This window comes from Pseudochaenichthys georgianus, chromosome 1, assembly GCF_902827115.2.
Source record: "Pseudochaenichthys georgianus chromosome 1, fPseGeo1.2, whole genome shotgun sequence".
Lineage (NCBI taxonomy): Eukaryota > Metazoa > Chordata > Actinopteri > Perciformes > Channichthyidae > Pseudochaenichthys > Pseudochaenichthys georgianus.
Window position 1 is genome coordinate 7233043 of NC_047503.1, and position 18781 is coordinate 7251823.

At 43.8% G+C, this 18781-nt stretch overlaps 1 protein-coding gene across 1 annotated transcript in view; it reads right to left on the reverse strand.

Annotated features, from left to right (window-relative positions):
- The window catches only part of LOC139434644 (uncharacterized), a 214817-nt gene that overhangs the window by 109851 nt on the left and 86185 nt on the right, over positions 1 to 18781 (reverse strand). The window lies entirely within an intron of this gene.

Consider the following 18781-nt stretch of genomic DNA (forward strand, 5'->3'; position numbering starts at 1 on the left):
ATTTGCTACCGTAATTTCTCGTTTGGAATATGAGGAAATTAACTGCGGTCTGGTTCTCCCTGCTTACACGAGGTTTGATTGGCTAGCGCTTCTACTGTCAGATTTGCATAAATGGGATTTGATTGGCTGACGCTTCCAGCTCAGCTTCAAAAGTTGAACATTGCTCAACTTTTGAATCCTGAAAATCCTGAAAATCCTGGAAATCTTCACTTCGCTCCCCCACAATGCAGTTTGGCGAAAAGCGAGGTAAAGTGACGTCACCCCCATTCAAAGTCAATGGACAGAGAAGCGTTGGAAGATTTTTTAAAGCTGCTATGTGGACGGGGCGTGTTTAAGTGAGTTCATCATGTTTTGAGATGAGTTTTCCTTTGAGTATGCTTTTGAAGTTTTAAAGCTATTGCCAGAATTAAAAACCTAATGTAACGGTACGTCCACACAGCAGCTTTTCAAAAATCTTGAAAATCTTGGAGCTGGGCGTGTCTGAAAGCTTGGGGATTTTTTGCGAGCAACGCGACCAACAACCAACATGAATCTCCCGCCCCCGACATACAAAGCAAAAAACCCCGGGGATTTTATGCGCGCAATGTATATATATATAAACTCCCCAAACAGGCGAAAACCTACCAGTTCTCATTCATAACACTCCGTTCGATGTCTCACTATGGGATGCGCCTCATCGCGGAGCAAACAGAAGCATCAATCTCATTACGCCAATCCTGATTGGCCGGTGATTGTTGACGTCAACATCAGGGGAAATCACCCCCTATAAGTAGCCTGCGCCACGACGCATGCGTCATTCAAACACCTCTTCTCGCTTCAGAGCACATCTCGAACGGTAGCCGGGCTAGCTTAACAGTCCACAGACTGAACCCAACTAATTTTCGGTCGACGGGCGTTAGCCGGCTACCCGATTCTCTCACAGAAGAATATTATAGTCAACCTCGCCGTTCTTCCTCTGGAGTAAGGTAAGGTCATGTCATGAGCGGACCCTCTCCACGCCTCACGGCGAACGAGATGGATGCCTCTCCCCCTCACACCAGAGGAGTCAGGAACTCGGAGGCTCGGCGCTGCGGTTGCGGGTTGAAAGTGTCAGGCACAGACTCACACCAGATCTGTTCGTCCTGCCTCGGGCTGGAACACGCCCAGGAGGCCATCGACAACCCCGGCTCGTGCGGGCATTGTGCCCGCCTCACCGTGAAGAGCCTCCACCGAAGGTTAGCGCAACAAGTTAACCTGTCGGGACGGGACCCCCTCATGTCCACTGATCCGCCGACCGGCAATCAAGACACGGGGACGTCTGCCGCAGAGATGGAGCCCCTCACTGCGGTCTGGGGCTCACCGACAGCGGCACCCGCAGAACCGGAATCCCGCGCCATATCAGGCCGAGATCCGGTGGCGGCAAGAAACGCGGGAACGGGGCCCCACGCTATACCAAGCTGGGGCTCCCGACTGGACCTCACCACGGTTTCACCCGCGGAAGATGTCCTGGAGTTAGACTGCATGGAGGAGGATGGGGCCGAGGATGGGCCCGAGGATGGGCCAGCCGCCAAGCAGGAACCCCACGCTGCCATCAAAAACGGACCGATTCCAGTCTATCATGACGGAACGGGCCTACAGAGCCGCAGCGTTGTCCGCCAGGGCTCTGAACGTTTCCTCGATGCTAACCGCATACCAAGCGGAGCTCTGTGAGGATATGTCGAGCAATCCTGGACCGGCCACTCTGGACGAGATAGCCGCGGTCACAGACATTTGTCTCCGTGTCCAACGCTGCGCCGTCCAGGCCACGGGCAAGGTAATGGGGATTATGGTGGTGCAGGAAAGAGCTAGATGGCTCAACCTCACCAACCTCCCAGACCGGGAAAAGGAAGATGTGCTTGACATGCCCATCGTTCCCGAGGGGATTTTCGGCTCCGCTCTCGCTTCCATGCAAAGGAAGTGCGAGTCGAAAAAGAAGGAAGACGAGGCTCTCCACCTTTGTCTCCCTCGAAGGGTCCAGCCGCGGCCTTTGCAACGGCGGCCCTTCGCCCACGCTGCACCGCGCTCTGCTGGGTTCAAAGTACCGGGACAGCAGAGGGCGCAGCCCGCCCCGAGTCCCCAGCCCAGGCAGGAGACGAGGGCGAGTTGGTCTAGAAAATCTCCGGCTCCGGCTGTAGCCCAGGCACAGCCGACCCAGAATTTCGGCCAGCAGGCGAGGAAGAAGAAGCGAGCGGCCTGACAGCCCCTCCTTCTCCCCTCCGTGACGGAGCTGGAAGTTCCTTCCCCGGCTCTAAATGTGTCCCCGCCGCCTCGAGAGATGCCTCAACGCCATCCTCAAGTCCGCACAAGACACATGTCACATCGTTATTGTCTGAATAAACCATTTTCCGCTGACGCATCCAGGCTCCGGCCAAGGGCGCAGCCTAAAAAAATGAAAAGAAAGACAATAAACAGTCCGTTAACCATAAATCCCCTTCTGAGAGCAGCTACGGCCTCTCTCAAAAGGCGGATAATAAACGGGTCTGTGAAGGCACCACCGCCACGCGCATGCGCAGTGCCGGTTGGGGCTTTAAGGGCACTACCGCCACATGCGTACGCAGTGCCGGCTAGAGCTGTAAAGAACGGCCCGTCAATCCTTCCCCTTTCAAGAGCAGCTACGGCATCTCTCAAAGGACGGATTATTGACGGGTCCGTGAAGCCACCGCCACACACATGCGCAGTGCCGGCCAGGGCTTTAAGGGCACCACCGGCACACACATGCGCTGTACCGGCTGGAGCTGAAAAGGCACCTCCGTCACGCACATGCGCAGTGCCGATCGGAGCCATAAGAGTGACATCCCAGCTGGCTCTAAGGAGCATACAGCAGGAGATACTCACGATGTCTGCCTGGGCTTCTCAAAACAGTTATAATTTATCTGTTTTCACAAACCCAGTGAGAGTCAACCCACATTCTGGAGAGAAGAGTTCTCTCTCTCCCAGAAAGAAGGGTTTTATCTATAAAGCCCACCGAGCGGAGTCAGATTACGGAGGAGAATGTCCTCGTAAAGCACCCGCTCAACATGGGCCTCATAATAAAACTAAACCCCGAACGCCACGGCTTACGGAGAGTTTTGGTGATTATGAAATTCGTAGTGGCACTACACCTGACTTTTCCAGTGAGGGACGCGCCTACGGGTGCAGTCCTTTCACGGAAGGTGGTCACCACGGACGCAGGTCAGACGGGCTGACAGGGGACTTACGAAGGTCGCCCGGTGAGAGGTCTCTAGAACAGAGACTTCCAGCGGGCACGCGTAAATTACCCGGAGCTTTTAGCGGTGTTCCCCACCCAAAAATGCTTCCTGCCTTCTCTCAGAGGACTTCATGTCCCCGTGAGGATAGACAACACGATATCGTGGATGAGCCAGGGGAGTTTGCGTTGTCTCCAGTCACACACACTGGCACACAAACTGATCCCGTGGAGCGGCAGACGTCTCCTCTCTCTGAGAACGACACAAGTACCGGGGGTTACGCACCTAGGGACAGAATTACTGTCAAAAGGTGCCACAAAAGGGGACACACTCGTACACGATTAACCTCCGGGTCCTCTGTACACGTTCCCACCCCTGGTTCTGTTCCCCTTAACTCCGGCCAGAGTGAAAGAGCAACGCCACACATGTACTCTGATGTTTCCGCCCTAGCCCGCAATATACGGGCTGGCGGGGATATATCAGCTGTTGTGCGGGCAGCCGTGGCAGCCCCCACCACGCAGGGACAGATTGTCTCAGGCGGGGAGGGCGATCCTTCACCCACGCCCAGAGCACGGGGCACTATGGGCCTGACCCGTGAGTGGTACAATCTGAATACAGTGGGACTCCCTCAGAAGGTGATAAACACTATTCAGAGTGCGAGAGCTTCCTCCACCAGGTCTCTTTACGACTGTAAGTGGAGGGTGTTTGAGGAGTGGTGCCTTCAAGAAGGGCACATCTCTTTTCAATGTCCTGTCGGGGTGATTTTATCATTTCTACAGGACTTGATCAAGGTGTACCTGGCTGCTATTGCTGCATGCCATGTGGGCTTTGAGGGTAAGACGGCTAGCCAACATCCTTTGGTTTGCCGTTTTATGAAGGGAGCGCGCAGGCTCCTCCCTGTCTCCAGGTCGCTGGTGCCCTTATGGGACCTGGCAGTGGTTTTAAATGGGCTCAAAATGACCCCATTTGAACCTCTGGAGGGAGCTGACATGAAACATCTGTCACTCAAAAAAGTGCTGTTACTGGCCCTGGCATCCGCTAAACGGGTCAGTGATATCCATGCACTGTCTGTTCATCCCTCATGCACTCAGTTCGCCCCAGGGCAAACAAGAGTGTTGTTGAAACCCAACCCTGCCTTTACACCAAAGATGGTTGGTTCGTGTACCCCGATTGACATTGAGGCATTTCCTCCGCAGCTGGTTTCCTCCGGGGAGCAGCAGCAGGATTTATTGTGTCCAGTCCGGGCTTTGCACACATATATGGACAGATCAAAAGAGCTTCGTCTTAATGACCAACTCTTCGTGTCCTGGGCTAAACCTCACAAGGGTAAGCCTGTTACTAAGCAACGACTATCCCACTGGATCGTGGAGGCGATTGCTTTGGCCTATACGAGTCAGAATCTGCAAGCACCTTTGGGTCTGCGGGCTCACTCGACTCGGGGCCTGGCTACATCCTGGCTTTGTTCAAGGGTGTTTCCATCCAGGATATCTGTGCGGCGGCAAGCTGGTCTTCGCCACTCACTTTTGTCCGCTTTTACAGACTGGACGTCTCCGCTCCAAGCGTGGCCCGAGCAGTGCTGGGCACCTTGTTGAGTCGGGACTCCACCTGTTAAATTCTGGTTGATCGGTGATCTTCGAGATAAGCTCGTCTGGCAATACGGGAGCTACAATATCCCATAGTGAGACATCGAACGGAGTGTTATGAATGAGAACTATAGGTTACTTACGTAACCCCAGTACTCAGAGTAACATGAAGTGAGATGTCTCACCAGACGGTACTCCTTGCTATGGTGAAGCGAGAAGAGGTGCTTATTTTGAATGACGCATGCGTCGTGGCGCAGGCTACTTATAGGGGGTGATTTCCCCTGACGTTGACGTCAAGAATCACCGGCCAATCAGGATTGGCGTAATGAGATTGATGCTTCTGTTTGCTCCGCGATGAGGCGCATCCCATAGTGAGACATCTCACTTCATGTTACTCTGAGTCCTGGGGTTACGTAAGTAACCTATAGTTTCACCCACTGTCTCTGCCACCTCCCTCCATGCCTGGTTCCTCCGGTTTGTATCCCGTTAATAGTTCTGGTCGTAAAGAACCGGGTGATTTGCTACCGTAATTTCTCGTTTGGAATATGAGGAAATTAACTGCGGTCTGGTTCTCCCTGCTTACACGCGGTTTGATTGGCTAGCGCTTCTACTGTCAGATTTGCATACACGTGATTTGATTGGCTGACGCTTCCAGCTCAGCTTCAAAAGTTGAACATTGCTCAACTTTTGAATCCTGGAAATCCTGGAAATCTTCGCTTTGCTCCCTCACAATGCAGTTCGGCGAAAAGCGAGGCAAAGTGACGTCATCCCCATTCAAAGTCAATGGGCAGAGAAGCGTTGGAAGCGGTGGAAGATTCGTATAAAGCTGCTGTGTGGACGTACCGTAAGGCTATAAACACACAAAATCATGGTTGCATGGCTGTGCGTCAACATCGCTAACCAGAGATGGCAAAAGTAAACATTTACAATGTCTTTCTTGATATATTGCATTTTCTAAACATTTATTACATGCACCCTTGTTCCTGTTTTGTACTGTGATATGATTGAATGCCCTGTTAGTCATCATAACAGCTTGACAAAGTTAAGTTTGAGTCTCCACTCACACATGTGCTGGCTCATCAGCAGTGATCAGTTAAGCTCTTTGGTTTTTGGCCCTGATGCAGATTTGTATTAAATCAAATCCAGTAAACAAAGTATGCAAGTTCTCTTTGCTTTGGGAGATTTTTTGTAACAATTCTGCCTAGAAGTATGGACCAGCAGCAGAAAAGAAAAGGACAGACAATCTTTCATAGGTAAATGTCATGATTTGAACATGAATATTGTAAATTGTGCGACGTGGATAACTCCCATTTGTTTGACCCTCACAGCACTCTTCATGGTGTGCCCTAATGGCTGGATGGGGTTCCAGGGGCGCTGTTACTACCATAACATGGACATTCTGAACTGGCATGACGCTGATGTAAATACACATAAAAACTGCCATTAGAGTGTGTCCCTATTGTCAGTCGCTTTTAGAATTCAATCATACAACATTTATTTTGGTGTTATAGTATTCACACAACTGACTTGTTGTTGTTTTTACTTTGTATTTCTTTGTGAGCAAACATTTTAGTCATGGCCCAAAAATACGTACATTCGTATAAACGCGATGCACTTTAAAAAAAAATTGAAATACAAAAACCCTGCAAAACACTGCGAAAAGCTAAAAACAAATCAGAGACAGGGACACTAAAAAGTGATGCACACAGCTGGGACTGCTGCGCTTGTTGATGTTCGGGGATTATAAAGCTGGCCAACTGTCACTTTCAGCAGAGTCTGTCTCATAAATAAGTAAGTGTTTTGTCTGTATATTTGAAATGACTAATTTAGCTACGTTTGCAAGCTAGCTCACAGCAGATCTGAAATATAATCAGAAGGAATCATACCATCAGATTGTTCAAATAAGCCAATACAATTTAAGTACAGTTACAGTTGGTCGTCTATATAATCCCTGAACAAAAAGCTGTGTGCCCGTTTCCGTTGTGTTTGAGCGTCTTGCGTTCGTTTATTTGCAGCGTTTTGTATTTGCAGCGTTTCTTTTATGCAACACTTTTTGTAAAACCTGCATATGTTTAAATGTAGAGCTATAAATAGAGTAACAAGTCCTTGAGCTAAATACAGGAAATTGACTTGCAACTTTCCAAGTTTAACCCCAAAAGTGATGTTCTTTTTTAAGAACCAGATAAGCCAGATAAAAGAAAATGTCAACTGACTCAAATCATTTTACCCTGGATTAATTAATCACCTTCAATAGTGGGACCTGGCCAATTGATTTAAAATGAAACAAGGACTTTGATGTTGAAGTGCTGACATTCAGCTTTATTCAAGGTATTTACATCCAACTTTAAAGGAATGATTCAGATATGTAATTATTTTTGATTTCTCTGCCCTACATGTATAAAACAATCACTTATTGCAGATTTCAAAGTTCAAAGTTTAGTTTGTTGTTCTTTCAACACCGACAACGCCTTTTCCTTTTCATTAAACGTTAGACTGAACGGCTACGACGGTACCGGACGAGTCCCGCGACCTACAATGAGAGAATGTGGACGAGGTGACGTACTTTCCCGGGGATTTTTGTTGAGGTAACAGAGATTGTGAACTGGTGAAGAGGTGCCAGTTATATTATTGGGCCAAAGGTGACCTTGAACAAGGTATGGACCCCCACACTGCTCCCAGGGTGCTATATATATATATTAGGGCTGTCAGTCGATTAAAATATGTAGTCGCGATTAATCGCATGATTGTCCATAGTTAATCGCGATTAATCGCAAATTAATCGCACATTTTGTATCTGTTCTAAATGTACCTTAGAGGAACATTTTTCAAGTTTTTAATACTCTTATCAACATATGAGTAGACAAATATGCTTTATGCAAATGTTTATTATCATTTGAACAATGACAAAAATGCTCATGAATATTAAACACAACAACCTCTGAACATTACAAATATTCGCCTCAATTCAACCTGGAACCTCTCATACAATAATGCAATACAAAGTGTGTGTGTGTCTGTGCGTGTGTGTGTGTGTGTGTGTGTGTGTGTGTGTGTGTGTGTGTGTGTGTGTGTGTGTGTGTGTGATGGATCGTTGGATGTGCAACTCAAGGCATAGGCCTATGCTCGAACGGGAGCTGCCTGGACGCTGCGATCATGTTGCGTGCACTATCCGAGCTGAGTGTGCTGACTTTTCGTACAATGTCCCACTGTCTGGCTGCCTGCATAAAGTCAAGTGCTCGGCGCAGTTGTCGGCGAAATGTCACTGTTTTCATTGAAACAGCTCCTTATATCCGTTAGCGCAGCTAGCTAGCACCAGATGCTAACAACAACAATACACGTAAGGTCTCTCCTGGAGTCCCGGTCCTCCCGATGGCCAGTCGGGGCCTGCCGGTGAGCGTGGAAGTGTGGTCTGCAGCAAGCGGGCGGCAGGAGCGGGGCTGTCAGCATCAGCTTGTAGATGGTATTTTAAACTACTAAAACGCGTTATTAACTTGACAGCCCTAATATATATATATATATATTAATATTGTCAAAATTATCGCGTTAACGGCGGTAATTAATTTTTTGAATTAATTGCGTTAAAATATTTGACGCATTTAACGCATGTGCAGAATAGCCCGCCCCATACATCCCACCAGTGGCAGCGCCAGGGTATGGCTGGGGTAGGCTACTACACCCATACCAAGAAATGGCTCAGCCCCACCATGAAAAATGATGTTAAAGTAAGCAAAATAAAGTCTGCCAACTCGCACCGAGAATTGCACAGACAGCAGTTAGTAAGATTGATTTCAGTAGCCACTTGTCTGGAAATACCGAAGACCAGAAACGGTTTTGAAAACTTTTGTCACACTGATCGTCTTCTCAATAGAACATCTTTGATAATGTCTCTGGCCAATCAGAATCAAGATAACGGCGTGGTGTTGTTGCAGGAAGTCCCGACGGAGAATACTGTTGCTGTAGTACAGGTAACACATAATTGGTACGCAGGACGAAAACGGTCATTTGCGTTACTGTTTAGTGTCATATAGACCGCTTGGCCACACGAGGACGACCGAATACGGCACTAAACGACTGCGGAAACGATAACGGGTCCCAAGGTGGATAGAACGGCATACGCAACGCTCTGGGGGTCCAACGGCTCCGTACGCCCTGGCCTGGCCTATACGATCATTTTCTGATAATGATGAGGCAATAGCCCCGCCTCTCCCCACCTCTGCTGCTCACCCCCGCGTCAAAGTAAACTGCACACTGAATTCAGATTATTTATCTTTCTCGCGATATGGACATAAACGCGAGTGAAGTCTAATCTGACAGGACGGAGACACCTCTCAAACTACCTAAACTAGTTTTAAATATGTTTATTTTTACTGTCGGCCGGGTCACTCATTACTGGATCAGCTGCTGCATGAAACAGACACTGGCGCTGTCCAAAGAGAGGGAGGAAAAAGAGAGGCTCCGTGTATTTTATTATTATATTATATAGAGTCGTTATTCATTTGTTTTAAAGCTCAATAAATAACAAAGAAGACCTTTGACCGGCACTTTTATAATTTTGTCGGAAGATTTAAACTTTAATACACGTTGACGAAAAACTCTGCCCGGTTCCCTCGGCCCCCACCGCGGAGAATAAACAGAAGGGCAACCATGACAACCATGCGTCTTCACTGCTTTTGTGGAGGAAGTTACAGCGCCACGTACAGGCTCCTGCATATGTACTGCAGCTTCTCCAGCGGTTGGAGCTAAACGGAGCTGTCTCGTGTGGACAGACACTATCCGGATGAATATTGCGTGTGGACGGAAGCTTTTTTGCGATTGCGTTTGCGTTAATCCTATGCGTTTAGCACAGGCGGCGCGTGAGGCTCAGGTTTGGGAAGGCTAAATAACTTTTTTTACCTGACGCTGCCCGCCTCCGGCGTCTATAGAAAAGAGATCAACTCAGTGTGCGGAGTTTAAATCTCTCAAGTCATATTACAGGATAAAGGAAATACAGTTTAAACTGCCGTATGCAGAGAAGACGCCGACGTGTCGCACTTATCATTACATCATAAATCAGATCATCGATCATATAATATCATAATATATCATATATTTCCTTTTCTGAGTCAGCTTCTCCAGCCGTATCTGGCCATGCAACACTGTGTCACATACTGTATGCAGAAGTATTATTTTAAGCAACACATTATGTTGACGAAACACTCGAGTCAAATGTAATTAAAGTCAGATCCACTCGTGTCTTAGATGGGGCAGTGATATAAAACTACACGCTTTCAAACACTCGGTAGGCCTAGTTGTTTTTTAACCAGTTGTTCTGTATTCACCTTGCAGGTGCAACTCTGTGGCTTGTTTATATGTTTAAGTCATGGATGTTTAAAGCTCATATTTGTCTAATATTAGTTTACTTTTCATTAATGAAGTATGACGCTGCGCTGTCAGTACACTTGTCCCTGTTTGTGATTGGTCAAATGTAGCTAACCCCGCCCCTTTCACGTGAACGCGCTCTCAGCTGGTGAGAGAAACCCTGGCTTGATTTACCGAGTTGATAACCAGCGTCGTAGGACCGCTTAGCGAGATCCAACACACTCTCACTCCCTAAGCGTCCAGGAGCGACGTTTGGTCAGTGTCCGTGGCAACCAATTGTGACGCTCCTAGGCTCCTTCAGCGTCATAAAGGGACGCAAATAGCTTTCAACTGATTGCAATGTATTCCCATTTGCGTCGGGATTTGACGCTCATGGAAGCACGGCATTCGTTTGTGTCGGCTGCCCTTAAAGGCAATGTGAGCGTCCATTCCCATTGGATAACGGAGAATTGTACACCCGGAAGTAAATATTCCTCTTACTGTCGATCGATTTTACAGTGATATCTGCACTACTCATCGACTAAAAAACACCAGAGTATCCTTGTTAATTACACAACATTGATTGGTTTAAATTGTGTGCAATGCTTTCGTATTTTTCCCCTTCGATTCGGAGAAACAAATATTTTTTCTGAGTAAAGGATGGCAGAAGACATTACCCAGAATCCCCAGCTATCGTTTGGACTACACCATGTGCTCTGTTTGACAAACCCCGTTTTTTTTCACCATTCATTCCAATGGCTGGCGTCTGTCACGTGATCTTCAAATTTCTCCCTGCAGAAAAAGAAAACATGGCCGAACTTCGTTTTATTCTCGGTGGAAAATGCCTATTTTAAAGTTAGTTTGGCCATTAAAATGCGTTTTGATGTCATTTGATGCGAGAAATATTAGTTGTTATTTCAGATTATGTGTGCAGTGGATGTACACGATCTTTAGTTTGCTAGTTATTACGAAGATTACTTCAGGAAATCGCGACGTTTTCATTGTTACCAAGGTGGTTGCTAGGGACGCTGCTATCGATATTATTTCTGTTATGTTGTGTAACTGTTTAATGGTGTTATCTTTATTGCTACCCCCTTCCCCGTCAATGTATAGTGTTGGTCCACAGCGCAAACATATTAGTTTAACAAAATCCGCATCTAAATATAGCCTACGTTATTTCCCCCTGTGCAATTCCAGTTTCACATCTCACAGCACATCGTCATTAACAAATACCTGAAACGGACCGAAAACTTTAAAAAAATAATAATAATACTTTATTCCGAGTGTGCTTGCTTTTCTCTTTGAAAGTCATCATATAACGGCATTGTAATACACGGTTCGGCTGCATTAAATATTACATATCTGCCGTAGTTCTGTATTTATAGAGCCCTGATGAGAAGACTTCTAGACAAACATGAGGAACTGAAAACGTGACGTGGATCATAAATATATCAGCCATTAAACAACATCTTACATTTCTTTTCACACAATACGTCTCCTTGCAGTATCAACACTAATTCGGCTCACTTTTATATTTGATCCAATTGGTAGATAGGCTGTATTTACACCATAAAGGTGCACAGCTGATATAAAGGGACACCTAGTGGTTAAAGTATGTTATTGCATTTCATTATTTTTATTATTAGATATTAATAGGATCCCTATAAAGTATATTCATTACTCGTTATTCTCTACTAATAGTTAATTAAAGACTGTAGCCTATACAATGACTATTTTGCACATCCCTTTCAATATTTCAAGATTTTCTAAGGTTTATTGACATATCATATAGGCCTACACAACTATGGTGTAGTTCTGCACTGAATGAAAAACTTGGGTCGCAGGTTCCTCAATAGTGCATTACAAGACATCTATCAATATTTGTGCATACCTCCAGCAATGTCAACTATGTTGAAGCACTTATTTTAACTGATATTATACATAATGTATTATACTCTTATAAGATGTATGTAGATATTTCATCTCCGGCCTTGTCAGGTATTGAACAATCAATAAATAAAGAACACAGAATTGTTGAATATAAAACACAGAATTTGTGTGATTATACTAAATGATTTTCAAATAAACACCAGTGCATATTTAACTGTTACACATGCTGATGTAACGCAAATGTTCCAACTTGGGATCAATCAAGTATATCTTATCTTAAGCTGATCGATGGCTACTGCCATATTTGCAAAATGTGACTCTGAACCTTGACAAGTGCATGTTTCAGGCTTATCAATTAATGTAATGTTATCAATGAACAATAGGAGGGGTCACAAACATAAGACCAGCTGTTAAATAAAGCTCTTCTGACCTTAGCTGGCATGTGTGTATATATATTAATACTGCCCATTATGGGCACAAGCAATTTTCACCCATTTATTAATTATATGTTTTAAATGTGAGTGTTTCCTATCCCCTAAACCTCCAGGGATGTACACAGTTTAATACTGGCAACTTCTTATTATGGGAAATACGAAAACGAATCGGCTTAACCCTCGGAGCACACTCTCCAATCACAGAGCTTGAGGACTTTCACTGGGTTTGTCAAACAGAGCACATGGTGTAGTCCAAACGATAGCTGGGGATTCTTGGTAGTGTAGTGTCTTCTGCCATCCTTTACTCAGAAAAAATATTTGTTTCTCCGAATCGAAGGGGAAAAATACAAAAGCATTGCACACAATTTAAACCAATCAATGTTGTGTAATTAACAAGGATAATCTGGTGTTTTTTAGTCGATGAGTAGTGCAGATATCACTGTAAAATCAATCGACAGTAAGAGGAATACTTACATCCGGGTGTACAATTCTCCGTTATCCAATGGGAATGGACGCTCACATTGCCTTTAAGGGCAGCCGACCCAAACGAATGCCGTGCTTCCATGAGCGTCAAATCCCGACGCAGATGGGAATACATTGCAATCAGTTGAAAGCTATTTGCGTCCCTTTATGACGTAGAAGGAGCCTAGGAGCGTCACAATTGGACGCCACGGACACTGACCAAACGTCGCTCCTGGACGCTTAGGGAGTGAGAGTGTGTTGCGAGATCTCGTTTGTTAGTTTGTTGTTGTTAGTTTGTTTGTTACTCAAACATATCCAGGGTATGTTGAACTGGCTTCGTAGTGCACTGTGGCTAGCAGCGCTAATGTCAAAGACACAGACATTATACATTATATTTGTATTTTACCAGGATGCAGTGACACAAATATTTGGGAAGGCTTAGCCTTCCCTAGCCTACAGCACCCGCCGCCCCTGGCGTTTAGCCGTTTTTTCGACGACAACTATCAATCATCAAACCCCACGGTTTGATGATTGATAGGTGCTCTCTTTCATTTTGACACACAGAAAAATGTTACAATAAACATGTTAAATGGATATATCCGCCTTCTTTCATTTATCTTTCCATTCCCACAACAAAAGAAATTACATATTTTGGAATTTCGAATGGTGATTAATCATTATTAATTAATTTTTAAGCTGTGATTAATCTGATTAAAAATGTTAATCGTTTGACAGCCCTAATATATATATATATATATAATATATATATATATATATATATATATATATATGTGATGTCCAGGACAAAGCAACAGTTGTGTAAAACCTCCCCCTGAAAGAGACTGAAGAAAGAAAGAAACTCAAGAGGTAAATAACAAGGCTAGTTTGAGAGTTTAAGTTCCTGTCAGTCCTTTTCTGCTGATTTCTCTGTGTGGTTTTTGATGTCTTGACTTTTGTCATTTTCTTGTATTGCTTTCTTTGCTGGGGACAGTTCATCATAGTGAATCCTGAAAATTGACCAATCAAGTATTCAACTACGGAATTAATACACAATGTAGTCCCTGAGCCAACATTATACAGATGTGTTAAGTGCAAGATAAAATAGTGCGAGTTAAAATATTTAGAAACCATTTTTAGGAACATAGCTATTATATAAACACATGTTGATCTACATTTTTCAAGATAAATATGCTTTGTCAAAGTGTAGTGTTATGTCATGTTATAAAGAGGTTTTAACGTTAAAATAAAGGGCATGAAAAAAGTAAGAGAAAAGACTATTTCATTTCAAAGTAAATGTATTTAAAGCCACTTTATTTGACAATTGCCAAGCCCTCCACTAAATCTGCAGTGGCTGGTTAGTTCCCCCAACTGGTCAGAAAGGAGTACTACAAATGTATTTACTTCAACTGCTGCTGGTTATATATATATCTATATATATATATATATATATATGTACTTGTACATATAACCCCTTGTTTGCTGTACTGTGTACATGTGAGATGATTGAATTGATTGGATTCAAATACTCCATCCATCTCCATATGATGTCAGCATGTGAGTCTGAATCTTTCCTTTTGGCTTGTCTTAGCTGCTTTGTTGCAGCTCCTTGTTTAACCATCAGTATATTACAGATGAATTTAGTCAATAAATCTGTTACTTTAGGCAGAGTTACTCTCGGTGTGCAGGTACAAATAATTGGTTAATTTATTACATTATTGCTTTGTTTTTATAGGGTAGACGAACAAGGTGATGAATCCTGCCATCTAAGCACATGCCATTTATCTAATACAGTGAAATAATATAAAATGTGGGAGTCATATCATTTGTTCTATTTGAGTTTAATGTGTTCAACACTCACAGGAATGTGTTGGCTATGGTGCTGCTTTGTGACATATGGCTTGCTTTTTTTAAAACATATTTTAAATGTGCAACTAACCTTGAATTTCTTTCATAGAAAACCAGAAACTGGTTCTGTATGAAATACAATTAAGCTTTTTTGCATGTGATTAATACTGCCTAAATGGTGTTGTATTCTATATTTTAAATTATAATGTGGTTCACTAATTTTGAGAGTTTTGTAACTCATTTACCTATACATTTTTCAACATTGTATGTTTGTACTCTCTACATGATTTAACCAGCAGCAGTTGAAGTAAATACATTTGTAGTACTCCTTTCTGACCAGTTGGGGGAACTAACCAGCCACTGCAGATTTAGTGGAGGGCTTGGCAATTGTCAAATAAAGTGGCTTTAAATACATTTACTTTGAAATGAAATAGTCTTTTCTTTTGCCCTCTCATGCCCTTTATTTTAACGTTAAAACCTCTTTATAACATGACATAACACTACACTTTGACAAAGCATATTTATCTTGAAAAATGTAGATCAACATGTGTTTATATAATAGCTATGTTCCTAAAAATGGTTTCTAAATATTTTAACTCGCACTATTTTATCTTGCACTTCACACATCTGTATAATGTTGGCTCAGGGACTACATTGTGTATTAATTCCTTAGTTCATATTCTTGGTTAGCAAACAAGACATCTGATTATTATGTCACACATAATAATCTTGTTATAGAAACTAGCTATGGGTAAAACGTGTGGTGTTTATACCATTGTTATCATGAACAAAAGATAAATAAGGAAATAGTATCTGCTTAAAGATGTAATGGATTTCATATCCTAGAGGGGATTAGTTATTGTGAATATTCACAAGGTATCTACTAATGTATTGTGAAGAACTTGAATTTATTTGATAAATAAGTGAAGATAAGAAGATGTATTGACCATAAATTAGTCAATTGGTAAATAAAAAATAACGGAAAAGAGGAGAACTATTAAAGTGAAGTGAAAAATCATTCTAAAAACACACTGATAGGAAAGGGGGGGGGGGGGCATGAAGGAAGTATGCACTCGACTTTTATTCATGTGTGAATTTGGTAGTGTTTTATTTGTTACAGTATTGATCAGTTCAAAGGGAGAGTTTTAGTAACAGCTCTATAAGATCAGACAAATATTTATTTATATAGGTCATGTTGAAGGGAAAGCTGGTTCTAAACAAAATATAGTATTTCAATTTGAGGTACTGCTTTCACCATTGTGGCATAGTTATTACCATAGGAGGGCTTTCGGATGGACATACGAAATGACTTCTGTTTTTAAATCCTTGATGAAATAGGGAGTAATTGTTGCATGTTCAGACACCCAGAGTTCCACGCACTGTTAAAGAGGGTAACATTGTTTCTTTAAGTGCACCAGAATTGAAGATAAATTGATAGAATGAGTTATGGAATACATAGCAGAGCTTTACAGATCATAGTCATGTTTTGACACAAGATAATAGTGATGTACACAAGTTTCTGAAATAGATCTATTAGTCATTTTAATACTAATTAGGTGTAAATGAATTGCAGTAATAGTAGTAATACAATAAGGAAGTGACATTTTTTGGGCTAACACTTTTCAGGGAATTTGGGAAACCGCTGTTCCAATGAACAGTTAGAGATATCTTGAACATCATAGTTGTAATTGTGAATTAATAAATGATGGCGGTCCATATATACAGATTTTTATAGACGGAGGATGCTGGCCTGTGCTGGAAGATCGGAATCTCTGCAGAGCACGACACATGGCCAAAAAGACTGAGACCAACTGACCTTTGACCCTGACCGACAGGGTAACTTGGGAAGGCACTCTCAATGACTGACTCTGAGGTGTACCTGACCAAACTAACTTTACAACCTGACAGTGTGAGTGTGAGTGAGTGTATGTCTGCATCTGATCAGTGCAACTGCATGATTTAAAACAATGACTAATCAAGCATGTTTTTGGACTAACACATTATTTTTGTGTGATAATAATGTGTGAAATGGGAGGTTTCCTAAACATTCCACAAAAGGGGAAACCGCCCACATGTGACCTGTTTCTAATCTGCTTGATGATATTTCACTCCCACAGGAGGTGGCGGTTTGCAGAATGTGAAACTCAAACTAAAACATGAAGATTCTGTTTCTTTTAGGACTGAAAGATGGAGAGAAACACTTCATTACACTGAAGTGTTTACTGTGGAAATGATGGATGTACATTTGGGAAAAATGTTTGGTATTGTCTTATAATCCATTATGACCTGAAGGTTTTCTTCCCATACAGGATTTTGTTTACACATGAGATAATGTGTAAAAAAAGGGGGAGTGTAAACTTCACAATGTACATTTTTCATTTAGGGACTGAAAGGAACCGGCTGCCCCAACTCGATTGTTCAATCTGACCATTGATTGACAGTTTTAGAATTGACCTGCTCCATATCTGGGGATAAGAGGCTGTTTGATGAATGTTGACATGTCTCTAATATTGATTGAGTTATAGCAGGTAACACAGATAAAGAATCAGTGGCCAAGGGGCTACCAGAGAGATGTAATTCCAGAATGGAATACTGAAGAAGCTGACCTCGGGATAATATCTAAGCACTGACGGGTAGAAGCAGTATCACCAGGAAGCCATTCACTTTGTCAGTATCGTGATTTTGGTTGTTTTTGAATCCATAACATTAGTGTGTTTCTTTACCAGAAACATTAGCAGTTCAAATCATATTTAGATTTTTAATGGGATCTCAAGGATTTCATTTAAAAATAAACACAGATGCTTGTCAGAAATTCAGAGCTATTGAAATATGTTATTTAGTTTACCTAAAGATGTTGGGGTTCTTATTTAGTTGGCACAGTCCAAGTATTAAGATTCTGAAGCTGCACAATTAATTTAGAAAACCTGTTCACAGACGTCTGTTGTTTTAAGACACCCCACCAAAAGGCTCCAAGTGGCCTACGCAGTGGTGGGTCAAACGGCTGAGGGCCCCAGAGCCCGGAGCGTAGGCTTGAGGGATTTTGTATCAGATTTCTCCACACAGGTTGTTGACGCCAAAAGGGGGACCCGAGACGCAGGAGGCTGAAGGTCATCGGGACAAGGTGGATCAACCCCAGGTGCTCCGGCCCCGACCGAGTGACCCAGCGGATCTCTCAGGCCGTCCGCATAGGAGGAAAGGGGGACAGCTCGTACCACGGGAGCCAGTGTGCGCGGGGAAACCACCTGCTAGGACCGGAGGGGACGACCATCAAGACGGATCTGGGTCTCGTCATGGAGGTCGACACGGATGCTGTCATCAGCGGACTGGAGGAGAAGGACCTCAAGAACATCCATGCAGGCAGACGACTTGGGAAGCGGCTGGCAGATGGGGCTGGGGGACTTGTCGAGGCAGCAGAGGAAGTCTACTTCTCTCTGATCAGTTCCACCCGTGAAGGGGAAAGCCGTATCTCCCCCTCCCTATCAGCTGTCGTGTGGGCTATTCCTTTGGGGGGGGGGGGGGGGGGGGCAGGCAGGCAGGCGGGCTGATGATTCACCACCAGGAGACTGCTTCTTAGCACTCAGCTGCCCCCTCATGGTTCCTTCACTGCCAAGGGGGAATTGTAAGGAAATATTTGTATGTATTCATGTTAGCAAACTATGAAGAAGCTTAAAATGGGAAATGATTTGTGTAGAAAACTGTGAGATGGATTTGGGGCCTGTGAGCATGTGGTTGTTGAGGACAAAGTCCAAAGGTCTGTCGAAGGGAGGCTAGGAGATAATGAAGCTAAGCTACTGTGATTGGGGAAACTTAAAGAAAGTGAGGTGTTGGAGATATTTGGGCATCCAAGGCCAAAGGTCTGGAAGGGAGGCTAGGAGATAAATGAAGCTAAGCTACTGTGATTTGGGGAAACTTAAGAAGTGAGGTGTTGGAGATATTTGGGCAGCCAAAGGCCTAAGGTCTGGAAGGGAGGTTCAGACAACTCCCCCCATTGTTAGCAATGTATAAAACACAGGAACCAGTCTGTGTT